Source organism: Monopterus albus, unplaced genomic scaffold, assembly GCF_001952655.1.
Source record: "Monopterus albus unplaced genomic scaffold, M_albus_1.0 scaffold50.1, whole genome shotgun sequence".
NCBI classification, from domain to species: Eukaryota; Metazoa; Chordata; class Actinopteri; order Synbranchiformes; family Synbranchidae; genus Monopterus; species Monopterus albus.
The window spans coordinates 1,712,846-1,730,324 of NW_018127930.1; the positions used below are offsets into that span (position 1 = coordinate 1,712,846).

A 17,479-nucleotide genomic window follows, 5' to 3' on the forward strand; every position below is an offset into this window, starting at 1 on the left:
TCTCTCTGTCTCCACCTTCAGTAGCCACCATCACCACCGACCAGCCCAGGAGTGACCCAGCCTACGCAGCTCGGCCCAGCTCTCCATCTCCTCACCTCCTACTGTTGGTCAACACCCAGTTACTACTCATCGACAGGACTACGCACTATTTCCCTCTGTGCATTTTGTTATTTCTCATTATCACTGTACATAATAGATCACTGCTTGCATCGAAGTTGGCTACCTGGGTCCGCCTCTTTCTCATTCGCTCACTGACAGGTGCGAACAGCACATAACAAAGTGGTTTTTATGTATTAGTATTGCTTATTTTTTGGAGTTTTGTTGAGCACTTAGTGTGCACGGATCTTTCCATGAACAATTGGTTTCACCTGTTGTGGGATTTTCCCTTTTGTGTGTAATCTTCGCACATGATTACCCTTGTATGGTATGTCTGTGCTGCTCTAGGGAGATGCACTGGAGTTTGACTGGATATCAGCATTATTATTCTTGATGGTGCTAAATGTCATGTTTTGTTGCCACCAGGTGTATAACTGTAGATTTGTGACAGGACTTTAGAAGGTGCCTGTTCACTGTGTGCATCGTTTGGAGGAGTAGTTTCCCTAGTAGGTTTTAGCAGCATTGACCCTTATGGGTTTCAGTGAGGATGACGTTTGTAGTGTTGGAGTACAGCGGTTAGAGCTTCCTTGTCCCCTGTTCTTGAATTTGCTTGGAACCATATCTGTGGTTTCGAGGTGGTTACCAGTTTTACTGGTCACTTCTCTTGAGCCAGCAGGAGTTCAGTGTATAAGTACCTCATGAAGGCGGGTTGAGTTATGTAGTTGAGTTTCTGGCTAGGCAGACAGGGTGTTGTGTATCTGTCTTCTGTGCACACTGATGAATGTTGGCATATTGTCTTCTCTAGTTTTTGGTTTGGGTAATTGTCAGCAATGGATGACAGACTGTTTTTAAAGGCACCTTGTTAACAAATTGGTCCTTTTGGGAACCCTGGGTGGGGATGTGACAGTCCTGCTGCCTTGTCGTGTGTGTGTGTGTGTGTGTGTGTGTGTGTGTGTGTGTTCCTGTTTGCAGGTAGCAGCCTTGCCATGAGGTGGCCAGCTGATGACCGGGAGCACCTGGCCATGCTCTCAAACCTAGAAAAACCCTGCCTTCCTATGATTCAGTGTGTCTCTCTCCACATCATGCACCTTAGTTTGTTTGGTTTGAATTAATATGCTTTTTTTTTGTTTTGCACCTACAACATGCAGCTTACACCTCATGTATTCATACGTTTCTTATACTACTGATGCTGATGTCCACACCTCACTTTTTGTTATTTAATTTAATAAATCGGGGTTGTAATAAAGCTTGTCCAGTTTGGACGCCACCCTCTCCCCACATGGGTTGGATTTAGACAAAAATATACAGTCTAATCCAAGTTTCCTGAGAAACTGTCAGTTCATACTAAAGTGGAAGGTTGAACAAAATATAAATAAACTGATTGTGTCACCTACATCAAATGGCTTCTAGCCATGCAGATAGTTTTGTTTTTGGCTGTCTCAACAGCAACATGCCACTTCAGATACTGTTACTCTGGATAATTCCCACACTTTGCCATAAACTGTGTTTATATAACACCAAAACTATCTGCATGCCAAAGATAAACATTGCTAGAAGTGAGTGAGAAAATGCTTTTAAATGTTTTAAGTGTTTTGAAACTTATGTAGACTTTTATGTATTAATTAACCAAATACACTTATTTGCTTTCTTTTTACAAATGAGAGGAGAAGACTGGTCCTGCTCTCATTGCTCTGGGAGCAGTATAGCGCTGGAGTCAGGATATGAATGGCCTAGTTTAGCATAAACACTGGCAGTACAGGGTAGCAGCTAGGCTGGTTCTGTGCCTAGTGAGCCTCTGTGTTTGTATGTCAGCTCCAAAGGCCCAGCCTGCACCCTTTTTCTATCTTTCTTGTCTTTGTACATTTCTGAAGAGAACTCTAAATTCCAGAGTTAGCCACAAATTCTCTGCTTATGTTGAAACATTTTTTACTTGGGTAGCATCATTGTCTCATTTCACACCAGCCTGGATGAATTTGCCTTTGTGTCTTTCCAGTGGTATGTGTGCTGTGTCTACAATTTGTTTGACATTCTGTCTGAACACTTTTAGAGGTTTCAGTAGGGTAGGTGTATATTTGGACTCTAAACAGAGCCAGGCAAGCAGTGCCCTAGCAAGCTAAACACATGTTCACACCAGCCATGTGCTTAACCCACAGACATGCAATTCATATTAATCCTCTTATCACAAGAAAATGCAAATAAGTGTCATTTCATCAATATAACAGTATTGCTACCAGTACAGTGTATCAGTATACTGTATACTGTTCATTTTGTTAATCCCCAAAAAGTATACTCATGACATTACATTTTTTATATTAATGCTACTTTCATCACATTACAATGCTCTCCTTGGCTCCACACATTCTTCTATTATATTGCAGCCTCTTTCTATTTTAGTCTATCCTCATTGTATCTGCACTCTCCAGTTTACAGCCATCTTCCCACCCTCTCCCATCTCGGCTGTTTTGTTCTCCCCTCATCTTTTCAGCTTCACTGCTCAATAGTCTCTGGCTCCTATAGCCACTCCTCAGCTCACTCTACTGACATCCTCTTATTCTTCACCCCTGTTTCTTCCTAAGCATGTTTATTCCTTTCTCTGTGGCTCAGACTGTGCGGCATTGCAGCACAGTTGCAGGTGTCAGCAAAACAGATGCTGTTTTTTCCTCCAAGCTTCTTTTGCATGCATGGTCAGCACTGGAGACCATAGAGGTATCGGTCTGTGCTGCAGCTAGAATCCTACATTCACAGTTATTAATCCATGCCACTCTGCTTTCTGGTTTAAATTGTTTTAAGTATAGAAGAGCAGTAAAAAAAAAAGGGGATGATGATTTATTGATGAAGACTTGTGTTGTGTTTGGGTCTGTGGGACCTGTTTTTATTTTTCATCAAAAGAAAAAAGATACGAGTAATTATTTTTTCAAACTCAGACTCATTGGCCTTGGCTCATTTTCTGTGATGGATATATATCACTACCCAGTTTCAACAACCACACACTGAACCCCCCACCCCTGCCCCACACATGCATTTATATAACATTCAGGATGTTTGGACCCAGGGATAATAAAAGTGTGGTTGCAACAGTTTTGCACTCATTTTGACTTCAAAAGAAGACAAAAGACACAAGCCTATGCAAATTGCAACCAATTTGACCCATTGTGTTGTGATACTATGTCCATAGGTTTCTACCTAAAACCAAGTCCAGATGATTTTTTTTTCTATGTCTTTTCCTGTGCTCATAGCAGTTTTGCATAATTCAAGGTCTTTCATTAGTTCTGCTCCCAACTTCAAAACACACAAGCCTATAAATTTCAGCCATTTGACCCATCTGCTCTCACCTTCAACTGCCCCCACAGATTAACATTTCTCTTGTAGTCATAGCAGTGTTTGAAAGTTCAACCATTTACATCTGTATGTATCCTCCACACCATGCACATTGGAGGCGGGACAGACACAGTAACTACAGCCTTTCCACGTTGGTGGTTCCATTTTGTTACTGAAATCTCAACTGATCAAGATGGCCAAAAAAATACTCTGCTCGGACGACCTTGGACTTGATTTTGCAAGACAGTGAACCTTATGATGATGAAGTAGTAGAGGAAGAGGTTTCAGATTATGAGGATCACATTTCTGAACATTCAGAGTCTGACAGTGGCTTTGAAGAAGAGGATGAGGTTGAGCATCATCCAGCTCCACCATCTGCAGAGCCTGAGGTAAGTGTAGGATGCTGTTGCAGTATTTTTGTGACACTCATGCTTTGAGAGAGAGAGGTGTTAGGTGCTAAGTATAATTCCTTCAAAATAAGGGCGGAGAGGATCACTGCAGACCCCTCACACCCGGGACACAATCTGTTTGAACTCCTGCCCTCTGGACAGCGTTACAGGTCACTGTGCACTAAGACAACCAGGCACAAGGACAGTTTCTTCCCCTAGGCCATCACTCTGATGAACACTTAACCAATCACAGTATGACTGAACAATAACCCTCAATGCAATGCCTGTAAATATACCTCGTACAGATTATACAGATTCATACAGGTCTCTAGTTTTAAGTACTCTGTTTTATTCCTATTTATCTCGTTTCACAATGAGAATTCCTTTGTCTGTCTGCATTGTTTACTGCCTATTTATACTGCTTATTTTGTTATATTACACAGCCTTACACTGGTTTACTGTTTACTTGCCCCTTGCTTGGGGATATGTACATGCACATTGAGAGCCAATGTACCAGAGTCAAATTCCTCGTGTGTCCAACACACCTGGCCAATAAAGCTGATTCTGATTATCTTTTCGTTATTATAGGTTGCACCCAGCAGCAAAAAGAGGGGCAGAAGGTAGCCAGCTCATGTATCAGAACAAGCCCCTCAGCAGCCAGTCCAAGGACCATCACATCAGCAGCCAGCAGGTGAAGAAATCTGGATGTCCAAAAGTGGTGAAATTTAATGGTCTTCTTGCCCAATCACAGAGCCACCCCACATTGTTGCCAATCTGAAAAGGATGCAAGCAGGGCCAACACGAATGGCAGTTACCCATGTGCAGGACATCAAGCCTTCTTTTGAACTTTTGATGCCAGATTTTATCCAGAACATTATTCTGGATTGCACTAATTTAGAAGGAAGGTGTGTTTTTGGAGAGAGGTAGAAGGAGATGGGCCAAACCCATTTACATGCGTACTTTGGGCATCTTATCCTTGCTGGAGTTTCAGGTCCAAAGGGAAATCCGCAGAATCCCTGTAGGCTGCAGAAACTGGCAGAGAAATATTCCGTGCAACAATGTCTCTGGAACACTTCTGCACTATTTCCAGGGTTATTCGCTTTGATAACCGAGACATCAGACCAGCTCGACAGCAGAGAGACAAGCTGGCTGCCATCAGGACAGTGTGGGACAAGTGGGTGCACTGCCTCCCCCTGCTGTACAACCCTGGGCCTAATGTCAACACTGATGAGCAGCTGATACCATGGTGTGGCTGTGGCTCACGAGGTAGGGCAAGTCGTCTTCTGACCAGCAAGTTGGTGGTTCGACTCCTGGTCTCCCCGCATGCCTAAGTGTCCCTGAGCAAGACACTGAACCCTGAATTGCTCCCGGTGGCTTGCATAGCGCCGTTGTGTGGGAGCCTTGCCGTCATTGTTGGGTGAATGGTGTATGATCTCCTGTAAAGCGCTTTGGCCAGTGCAACACACTGTGAAAAATGTGCTATATAAATACAGTCCATTTACCATTTAGGGGCCGCTGCCCCTTTAGTATATGCCATCCAAACCAGCAAAATATGTTATAAAGATCTGGGCTGCCTGTGATGTCACTACCTCATATGCTTGGAACTTGCAAGTCTACACAGGGAAACCTGATGGAGGAGCCCCAGAGATAAATCAAGGGATGAGAGTTGTCCTAGACCTGACTCAGCAACTTAATGGACACAACATCACATGCAACATTTTTTTTTACCTCGCACAAGCTGGGACAGGAACTCCTAAAGAGGAAGCTGACCATGGTGGGAATGATTCAGAAAAACAAGCCTGAGCTCCCATCGCAACTGTTGATTACAAAGAACAGGCCTGTCAACTTTTCAAAGTTTTTGTACATGGCTGACACGTCCTTGGTGTCCTATGTGCCAAAGAAAGAATGTTATGCTTATGAGTACACTGCACAGGGATGGGAAAAGATGATCATGGACTACAATGCCACAAAAGAATCGGTGGACAACATGGACAAGCTGGTGACTGCCTACAGCTGCAAAAGGAGGACACTACACTGGCCACTGGTGATATTCTTCAACATGTGGGACATCTCAGTGTACAACGCCTTTGTCATCTGGACAGCACTGAACCCAGAGTGGAACAGGAGGAAGCTCCAGAGAAGACGCATCTTTCTCGAGAAACTGGGAAAGGCACTGGTGAGATCTCAAATCCTCAGAAGAGAAAGTGTTCTGAGAACCCCATCCTCTGCAGCCAGAGTGACAAGGATTCGGGAGGAGGATGTTGGTGCCCCATCCACTAGGCCTACAGAACCACCATCTGCAGAGCCTGAGGTAAGTGTAGGATGCTGTTGCAGTATTTTTGTGACACTCATGCTTTGAGAGAGAGAGAGGTGTTAGGTGCTAAGTATAATTCCTTATCTTTTTATTATTCTAGGTTGAGGCCGGCAGCAGCAAAAAAAGGCGCTGCAGAGTGTGTGGACCCAAGGTGGACAGAAAAACGCAGTATACATGCATCAAGTGCAAGACATACATATGCAACACACACACAGTAAGACTCTGACCCTCATGTGCTGTACAGGTTGGTATGTGTTCAGTGGGGCTGATGTGTTGTGTAAACTGACCTGAATGGGTTACATTTCTAATCAGGTTCACATAAAAATCAGTAGTTAAGAAAAATCTTGCTTCATTTGTAAATTTGTTGATTTGTTTCCACTCATATCTTGATTATAATTGATTTCCTTTTTTATTGCATTTAAGAAAAAAATGAGTGGCACTTTAATTCATAAATTTGATCTAACAAAGGTAAAAGGCAAATATTAACCATATATGCTGTTTATATTGCTTTTAATTGGGATAAAGTTAACATTTGTTGAGTATTTTAACATAAAATTGTTTGGCTGTGTTGAGTTAAAAACCCCAAAATGCAGTGGGTCCATCAGACCCAGGAACACTGGCTGTGTAACAAAATATGAACAACACGCACTTTACTTACTGTGTGTGACACGATATTTGTAAGCACACATACACTATTTAGAAGTGCCTAATGGACTTATTTTACTGATGTTGCTGCATTTCCAAAGCTCAGCAATTATTTTGGTGTGTACACTGCTATAACAATCAAAACAACCACTGGTCAGAGCCATAAGAAAGACTCAGGTTTGTAGAAACACATTTCTTTAATATACAGTATGCCTGCTATTTTCTCTCACTACTTGTCTGTCTTTGTCTTTACCCACTCCAGGTGGGGCAGTATGGGTCTGTCCATCTGTTTATCTATCGGTCCAACACATGCAAAGCAAGAAGTCTTGAAACCATTGCAATGAAGGTGAGGATCTTCAAGGTCTCCACAGGATGATTCCCAGTGAAGTTCTGTAGTGCTATGAATCCCAACAATCCTGTCTCAGACAATTTAATTCACTGAGCACATCCTATATCCCATTCTGTCCTCCTCTTTCACCACCAAGGAAAAAGTTTTTTACCCACACTACTAGTAATACCTCCATAGTGTGGGTAGTGAACACTGCACATTAGCTCTCTTACTGTCTGAAAACCCTCTGTCTGCCACTGTTGTCAACAAGAATCACATCCAATTTTCTGCTCCAGCATTTGTCCTCCCACTGTCATCATTTACTGAATCCCAATTTTTCTTTAACTTGCATTCTCTGTGTCACTCCTTTTTGAGAGTGAGTGCTGTTCGTTATATAAAAACATAAAGGGTTCTTTCCCTGCTGCCAGTAAAAAGAAAATCTGTTTTTTTCCATCTGGGTCCCTGCTGCTTTGCTGAGCTACCCACCCCCACACCCCCACACCCTTTCCTCTTTCCCCTTCTCCCTCCCTTCCTCTGCTCTTGCTGGCTCTGCTTTCATTCCAGCCTCCTCCCCCCTCAGCTCTTCCAACCCTCCATCTTTCCTCTGGAGAATAGGGGTCATTGCACAAATCATTACTCAGATCCCCGTCGCCATGGCAATGCTGCTGTAACAGACGACAGGCATGCATCGAGCACAGCAAAGACGGCGATTAGTAAGCTGGTGATGGAGAAAGCAAGCGCTGCCTTTGTGTAGTTCCGTTTTGCCTCCATTTTTTCCCAAACAGCCTCTGCTTTTCTGTGTGTCTCCTGTTAACTGGGGTGGAGAAAATGAGTTAGGGGAGCAGTGGAACAGAATGAAAGCCTGCAAACATTCTGCTCACAGCCCTCCAGCTTTGTCTCCTTTTCTTTCCTGCTTTCTGTGTCTGATTAGGGACTGCTGTTGGCTTATTTCAACAGACATTTAGAAACCGTTAGAAATGGTTTTCTTATCATTATGAAATCTAGTCTGAAGAGTACAACATGTAGTGTAAGATAAGGTTATTTGTAACTCATTTTTTTGTGTTTTTGTACAAAAATTCCTTTTTATGTATTGAGTTGCCCTGGCTCCCCATTGTTTTGTAGGCTTGCCTTTTCTTTTTTTGCAGTGGGAGCTTATGAAGCTCATTGAAACATTTAAAGGCTAGGTTCACCCAAATTATGAACAATTGTATTTTCTCTCTTACCTCTGGCACTGCCTAGCCATGCAGACAATTTTAGTTTAATTTGTCCAGGTTTTCAGATATCTGTCTCTGAGACCTCTGGTTCCACTGCAGTGCAGTCATGACCAGTACGATTTGGTTTTTACAGCTTACCATACTAAAAAATGACATTTTAAAAACTAGATGCCATACATGACATTTTATTGATGTAAGTGGTGTGAACCAACACTTTAAGAAAACTGGCAACATGACTGAGGGTAAGAAGTATAGATGTGAGGAATGTTGAGAACAGGTTTTGTGACGTATGTTGGAGAATCATTACAGGGACTAGGTGTGATGCCTGTTTGGCTCTGACATTTGGTACATCTCATTCGCTTCCTTGGGTCTTAGTGCATCCCACTGAAGACCTGAGGAAAACTACACGGAAAAAGTATGTGGATGGAGGGAAAATATGTTTTAGACAAATGAGGCATCCTTTCTTCTGCATTGTAGTTTCATGCAACACCTGTTTCTGACAACAGGAGTCCAAGCTGCATGGCATGTCAGTCTGATATTAGAGCTCTGTATTGACTTTTGTTGGCTTGGAGTTTGCTGCTAGTAAATGATTAGATCAGGGAACATCAAATTGATTGATTCAGTCTTACTGAAACCTGGTTGCAGGAGGAAGAATAAATGAGTCTAAATGAATCAACCGCCCCCCAAAGTCATAGTAACTGTCACATCCCTCAAATCATAGGCTGAGGTGGAGATGTGGCAGCGATCTTTCACTCAAGCTTATTAATCAACCTAAACATAGTTATAAAACTTCTGAAAGCCTCACTCTGAGCCTCTCACAACCAAACATCTGTTTGTTACTGTATACTATGCACTTGCCCCTTACTTTAGTTTTTGACTGAGTTCGAAAACTTTCTATTTGATTTAGTGCTTAGTAAAAAAGTAATAGCAGTGAGTGATTTTAATATTCATGTGTACAAATGTCAAAAATGACTGCCTCAGCACTGCATTCAATTCATTAGTTGGCGTCTCTCAAACTGGAAATAAAATCTTAGTCTTGTTCTTACACTTGGCATTTTAACTGAACATTTAATAGTCATGTGTTCCGATGAGGAAGCAGAGGCTGGGGGCTCGGAGGTGGACTCGTCGGTGGCAAGGCACTGGGGGTGGATGAGATCTGCCCTGAGTACCTTAAGTCTCTGGATGTTGTGGGGCTGTCTTGGCTGACACGCCTCTGCAACGTCACATGGCAGTTTGGGGACAGTGCGACTGGACTGGCAGACCGGGGTGGTGGTCCCTCTTTTCAAGAAGGGGGCCCGGAGGGTGCGTTCCAACTATAGGGGGATCACACTCCTCAGCCTCCCTGGGAAAGTCTATGCTAGGGTACTGGAGAGGAGAATTCGACCAATAGTCCAACCTCAGATTCAGGAGGAACAATGCGGTTTTCATCCTGGCCGTGGAACACTGGACCAGCTTTATACCCTCTTCAGGGTGGTGGAGGGTTCATGGGAGTTTGCCCAACCAGTTCACATGTGTTTCGTGGATCTGGAGAAGGCATTCGACCGTGTCCCTCGCAGCGCACTGTGGGGGGTGCTCCGGGAGTACGGGGTCCAGGGTCCTTTGCTAAGGGCCACCCGGTCCCTGTACGATCGGAGCAGGAGCTTGGTTCACAGCGCCGGCAGTAAGTCAGACTTGTTTCCAGTGCATGTTGGACTCCGGCAGGGCTGCCCTTTGTCACTGGTTCTGTTCATTATTTTTATGGACAGAATTTCTAGGCGCAGCCAGGGGCCGGAGGGAGTCCGGTTTGGGGACCACAGGATCTCATCTCTGCTTTTTGCAGATGACTTTGTCCTGTTGCCCCATCAAACCAGGACCTCCAGCATGCACTGGGGCGGTTTGCAGCCGAGTGTGAAGCGGCTGGGATGAGAATCAGCACCTCCAAATCCGAGGCCATGGTTCTCAGCCGGAAAAGGGTGGCTTGTTCCCTTCAGGTTGGTGGAGAGTTCCTGCCTCAAGTGGAGGAGTTCAAGTATCTTGGGGTCTTGTTCACGAGTGAGGGAAGGATGGAACGGGAGATTGACAGGCGGATCGATGCAGCTTCTGCAGTAATGCGGTCGATGTACCGGTCCGTCGTGGTGAAGAAGGAGCTGAGCTGTAAGGCGAAGCTCTCGATTTACTGGTCAATCTACGTTCCGACCCTCACAGCTGGAGGAAGTGTCTGGAGAGAGGGAAGTCTGGGCATCTTTGCTTAGACTGCTGCCCCCATGACCCAGTTCCGGATAAGCGGAGGAAAATGGATGGATGGATTTAATAGTATGTCTCCAAAAACCTCTTTTGTCTGACTATTTTTAATAATATTTGAATTCACAATAATGGACCATAAAACAGTTTGGGAGAAAAAAAGCAACTACAATAGACATCTACCAATGCTGTTACCAAAATTAAAGAAGTCATTCCATTATTATTTACTTACAGTCTAACATGGTAGACTGCTCTGCACGCATGCATGGGAAGTGGAAACCAGGGTGCAGGTGAGCAGGGTCACCTTTACTTTACTGCCACACAAGTCTTGCTGAGTGCTGCAACTGATGGGGAAAGGGGAATGGAATGGCATAAGTTACATTTTCTCTATCAGAACCTAATGAGCAGTACACCCTTTAGCACCACCCAGCATAACCTCATGGGTTGCTGCTTTGATTTTCCTCTGTATTTTTCATTCTGTCCATCTCTGTTTAGAGGAGGGAGGGTCTGTCCTCCTCTCTCACACACACTTAGCTGAGCAGAGGATGTGTAACAATCAGCCAGTAATGGAGACTGTATGAGCAGTTTATCAAATAGCTTTTAAACAAGCAGAATACAGAACTTACAGAAATGTGATGTTTTCACAGCTTTGCTTGTCATCCACTCACTGAAATCCCTGTTTTACCCTAAAACCAATGAGTTACGTCCTTGTTTTACATCGAACCCAGTGAATGTGTTAACACATCATGCTTGTAATGTTAATGCTACCTAACATGGTAGACTGCTCTGCACGCTTGCATGGGAAGTGGAAACCAGGGTGCAGGTGAGCAGAGTCAGATGGCTGAAGACTGAGAGAAAGGTAAGACGTCCGGGGGCATCTGGAGGCTGGAATGATGGGATGACAGTCCATAAGAATGTCCAGAAAGTAACAAGGGTCTGATGAGGTAATTAAAAGTGCATTAACTAATTTATTTTCACTAGAGGGTCTAGTGATACTCAAAACACATTATTACCTAGTAACATGACATAAAACAATGTCCCATATTGGGACAAACTGTACAAAATGCAGCCACCAGTCTGAAGCTACTGTTATCTGACAAGTCTCAGATCATAAGTTGCATTGCTTTGACAAGACAGGGTAGAGAAGTAGGAATAACAACAGAAGGTTAGTACAATTGAGAGACCCCACATCCTTTCACTGGACCTATTAATGTGCAATACCTCTGCTGCTTTGATTTTGATCATTCTCTCTCTCTCTCAAATCCTAGACTTTAGGACTGTGCAAGACCTAATTAATGAAGTGCCCCCTTAAGTGGATAATTGGATTGATCCAAAAACACACACTCTCTTCTGCCACTAAAATCAGGGATGAGAGGCATAAAAAAGTAAACAGTGGAAAAGAAAGTGCAGATGATGCTCAATGTTCCTGCAAGAATCCAAATGCACAGCAGACTTTTCCACATTTGCTGCTTAGTTCAGCTTGGTGTATTTGTCTGTGTGTGGTTTTGTCAGCTTTGTAACCCCCCCCCCCCCATGTCCTTTTTCTCCTCGCTTTTCTTTTCCTAAAAAGAGAGAGAGCAAGAGAGAGAGAGAGTCTGGAGCCAGCAGTCTGGAACAAGCATGACAGAATTTGAATTATAGAAGCAGCACAGCAAAGAGAACAGGGAACAAGGGAGGAGGATGGTTGGGGGGTGTTTCAGTGTGTATGTGTGTGTGCATGTGTGTGCACATCTGTTTCTGTGTGACAGGGAAACAGAGAGAAAGAGAGAGAGAGTATTAATTCAGCAGTGGAGGCTGTTATTTCAAAGGCATTGTTGAAAAGCAGGCTTGGAACTATCTGCTTCTCACCCTGCAATAATGATTGATAAAATACAGGACCTAAATGTGTTCATTACAATATATATTACACTAACACTAATTGTGTTTCAAAACTGCCAAAACCGCATTATTAAAATACTGAAGACAATGAAATGAATCTATATATAGTCCAAATAATAAAACATCACTTGTAAATCAATGTTCCAATTTGGCAAGTAATGCTTATCTTGGTCGCTGTCTTAGCATAGCGTATTAGCATTTTAATATTTTTCAAATAGCACTAAACAGTGCCGCATGAGGCTGATGGCAATGGCATTATGTATGCAGGTGTTTGGTCATGAACCAAAGTATTTCTGATGTTATGATGGCACTAGATGAGAAGTTAAAGGCTCCACAAAATGATTACAAAACTAGACAGCATTCAGAGAGTGCAAACCTCCGCCAAGGGGCAGCTTGGTTTTCCCTAATGCCATAAAAGCAATAATATTATGGTGGTTGGACCCTCATAATTTGATTGCTTGACCATGAAAACCTACTGTTGGCATTTGGAATGACATTGATATAATTATTAGTCTGAAAGTTATCCAAGAAAAATGACAGACATGGCAGTCAACCACTCGTTGGTTTAGGGGCAAAATGGAAACTTCAGTGAGTCGATCAAAGGCAAAGCAGCGAAGATGTCACATTTCGTTTTCTGTTTGTGTGAGAGCTGTTTGATAAACTTCTCATACAGTCTCCCTTACTGGCTGATTGTTGCAGTATTGCTGAGTGATACTTCACGTCCTGTGCTCTCTCTCTGCCTAGCCGTGAGTGTGTCTCCTCTGAACAAAGACTGACATGAAAAAATACAATGGAAAAGCAAAGCAGGACGGTCCGTGTCAACCCATGAGGTTATGCCAGGTGACTGTTGAGGGAAGCACAGGGTGTACCGTGCACTAGTGGAAACAAAGCTAGGAACACCTACGTCCTCGCCAATAGACTACTGTGCTCTGAACGAGATGTAGGTACCTGCTAATAGAATTAGCTTGGTCAGACTGTAAGTACTCACATCTCCAAAAACATAAGAACAAATTGTTAAATTGGATTGGCATTACTTGGATAGGCTGACCACAGATTCTCAATCTAAATGATTACTTTGTCACCTGAAAAACTGTCAGAACTTAATAATGTGGCATAATACCGGTCCTAAGGATGAAAATGATAACAGCTTTGAGCCTGGCTCAAATCTCTGCCATCACTATCTGGGATCAAGATGATCCAGATTGGCTCTTGTCTGACTGTCACTGCATAGAGAAGATCTTTCCCCAGCTGTGGGCTGTCACCTCGCTGAGTTCCTCCATTCCCTGCCTCACACAATGGGGTGTACTGTTCATCTGACTTATCCCTTCTGCACTAGCTCTCCCCAGCAGCAGCATGTTGACTGCTGCCCCCCTCTTACATCTCTCTGTTCAGCTCTCTCTTCCTGACCCTGTCTTGCTGCTTCAGCAGCACTGGTTGAAGCCATTAAATAATCTAAATGATTCAGCTGAGTTCCTAATTACACTGGGTCGAACTGATCAAGTTTCCCACTAGTTTTTTGATAGTTTTTTGGGCTGAGGGATCAAACATTCAGCGTTAGAGTTTATGATCTAGAATGAAGTTTATCCACTTGCAAAGCAGTCCACATACAGTACATCCATTCTATATACAGTGTGCTGACTTTGTTTGAACTGTCCTCTCTTTAGCAAGTGGACATCACACTCCGCAAGCTGATGCTCCACCTCACAGACTCGCCACCCAAACCTCTCTCAAACTCAGACCTCATAACTTTCACCTCCTCCGTGTCAAACCTATGTTGTACATCCATATCCCTGATGGCTGCACAGTTCAAGTTTGCTCGGGCCAAAAGGGGGGTGATGATTTTGTATGATCATGGAGCATCATTCACTTGACACCATTGTACCAAAGCTCTCAGCCAGGCAAACTAGTGGCCTAAGATGTAGCTGGATATAAAAGGACATCTGGTTTGTTGTCACTTCCAACCAGCAAACTCAAATCACAGGGCCCCACTACAATGAAGAGGAATTACGTTTCCTTGGTCAGATTTGTGGAGGAATTGAGTTGGACCCCTAACACACAAAACAACACAGAGAAACAAATAGTTTATCATGTGAATTCATTAAATGAATTCATCAAATGGGTGGGAAGCCAGTGATACAACCAAAGTAATGGCATACTTACTGATGAACTATTCTTGAGATTTGGCTCACCAGCAAAGGTAAACATGGACAGAGGAAGCCACTTCCAAGGTAATGCAAGAAGTGTGGAAACTTCTGAGAATCACAGTCTCATATCAGCTGCCACCCAATCTCCTCCAGTCAAGTGGTTTGCAGCAAGTAGTTGGGCATGCTGAAGAAATTGTCTGCAAATCAAAAGGACTACGATGTCAAGGTGTCAATGTATTGATGGCTATCAGAGCTAGCAAAGTCTAATGTCCTGACTAGGCTTCCTATTGTGATCTCAGACTGCTTTAGTCTTACATTATTGGTGCCAACTTAGAATACAGTGTTTCTAAAGCTAGTGGTGGAGTGTGATGAGATTCCTTTCTCTTCTCTGCACGATGACCCTCAGATGAACCTCTATGTCAGAAGCTCTGGCCACTTGTAGACAGTAAATGGTGGATGGTGATGCTAAACTAACAGTGTAGGTGATGAAGTCACTTCTATTGCACATTCCTGTTGGCAGGAGATGAACACAGAGCTATAATTCTTTCAACAAAATTCGATTAACGTCTTGGAACAAGTGGTACACACAGTGTTCTGTTCCACCTCCAGGAAATTTCTAAGTTCAGGTTTGCCAGAATTACTGAACAGTCTCAACAGAGGGACTTGAGTTTGTATGAGAAACACCAAGTGGAAATATGTTAACACCTTACCACTTTGTTACAGTAACTCAACAAGTATAAAAACATGCATGTATAGTGAGTTTGTCTATCTATCCATCCACCTATTATCTATAGTCTACTGCTTAGAGGGTCGTAGGGATCCTGTCTTAGCTGACACTGGGCAAGAGGGATGACACTGTTTGTAAACTGTTTACAATGGAAAGTTTACCATTCATCTCTTTTTTGTCTTCTATATAAGTCTGGCAAAGCTAAGGTTGTGTTTCTAACCGGTCTAATCATCTGACTATTTATGTTTGTTGCCCCATTGGACCTCAGATGTATTATTACTGATAGGGAAGAAAGTCAGAACTACAATGCTAAGACCTGAGTCATAATAAACTGGACTTATTAGTTAAATCTATAAAAACCGGTAGTGATGGTGTCCATTTCAAACTGTTAATTTGTTTTACCTGCCCACCCTAATCATTTCAGTAGCATCATAAAGATACCTTCGCAGCTTCTGTGTGTTTTATTGTAGAGTCTTTCTCCTCAGCCTTCTCCTCAGAGACAGATGTGAAAGGAGAAGTGAAGCGGAGAGGCAAACAAATGAATTTTCTCCCCCTTAGTCTTTCCACTTCACTGTTTAAGTCCCTCTCTCTCACACTGTCTATCCACATTCAGTCAAACCTGACAGCACAGCAGGACAGAGCATGCAGTTGTTCTGCACTGGATATTTGTTGGTATAAAATCAGCAGCAGTAACATCAGCCAATACACACATACACCCATCAAAGTGCTATCATTCAACCAGCTTCCCCATTGCAAAGTTACCACCTCACAGAACACTTTAACACAGACAGAGAGAAATGGAGGGAAGTGAAGTCTGTATGTGTGTGTGTGTGTGTGTGTGTGTGTGTTGGAAGCTAGGAACATTCCAGAGATGGTAGACAAAAAGAAAAACAAAGAAGGACAGACATCATCATTGTGATGATTGCACGCAACTCAATACTCTTGCATACTGATATATTCCCCCAGAGGGCTTTTTCCATTACCCTAGAACAGTGAAGTCGTTTAGCTGATCCAGCCCAGCTTTTTTTCTTTCTTCCCTCCCTCTCTCTCACTTCTTTGCAGTTTTTTTTCTCAGGCACACTGTGCAGATGTAACCTTCTGCAAGCCCGCTCCCCATCCCCAGGACATTGGCTATCCACTTTGCTGCCAAGAAATATGAAAAACTGGCAGGCTGCCCGTTTCATCTGCAAACACACAACGAAAATGAGAGGGAGGATGGAAGCAGCAGGCAATGGAGGGAGGGAGGGAGGGAGTGGAGGTGACAGAGGAGAAGGAAATGCTGCTGCTGTGCTTTCCACAAGGAAAAAAAGAATCAAAAGCAGAGCAGAGGGAGAGAGCGATGCTGAGAAATACAGATGCATTTTACCCCTATGAAAAGGAGCCACATAAACAAATAATGTGACTTAAAATAATTATGTGAACATTTTTCTGAAGAGCAGAGTGAGCTGGGTGCACACATGAGCATGCACACACACACATACACCAACAGACACATGCACATACATAGACACCATATGTATTAGTATTATTATTAATTCTATTGCACCTATATATAAATTACAGTTCAAAATGCTTTATTTACTATTTTAAACCTGATTCCATTCTCATAACTGTTACTTTCATGCTAACTTGAGTCCTCTGTTATAAAGAGTTAGGAAATGCAGAATCTGGCAAAACAACCACAGTATATCAGGGTAGGAAAGCAAACCTTCTAAAGCTCTCAGAGTCAACAAAAACTATATATTAATTATTTCATGTGCTTATCTTTAAGCTCAACTAACAGTAAACACAGGATTTAGCTCACGGAGGTCATGATTCCCAGCAACTTCCTGTCATCCATCCATCCATCCATTTTCCTCTGCTTATCCAGGACCGGGTTGCAGGGGCAGCAGTCTAAGCAAAGATGCCCAGACTTCACTCTCTCCAGACACCTGTTACTATTTACTAATTATTACATATTCTTTATACTATTATTTTTAAAGCAACTTTCCTATTTAATTTGGAGTAACTACAGTAAAAGAGCAAGTTAAGAGCTTCCATTCCAAAAACTGGATTATGACAAATGAATTTGGAACCTTTGGAAACCACTTTACCCACAATATTTAGTACTACATTACCTATATAACAAAAGCCCTTGTTGAAAAAAATCTTACTTTGCAGCACGTGCTTCAGCAACAGCCAAAATGCCGTTGTACACCAAGGCGTC

At 43.0% G+C, this 17,479-nt stretch overlaps 1 pseudogene; it reads left to right on the forward strand.

The window, feature by feature from the left end:
• Window positions 1-5,255: 5,255 nt before the first annotated feature.
• LOC109960727 (uncharacterized) overlaps window positions 5,256-17,479 on the forward strand; it is a 22,514-nt pseudogene continuing 10,290 nt past the window's right edge.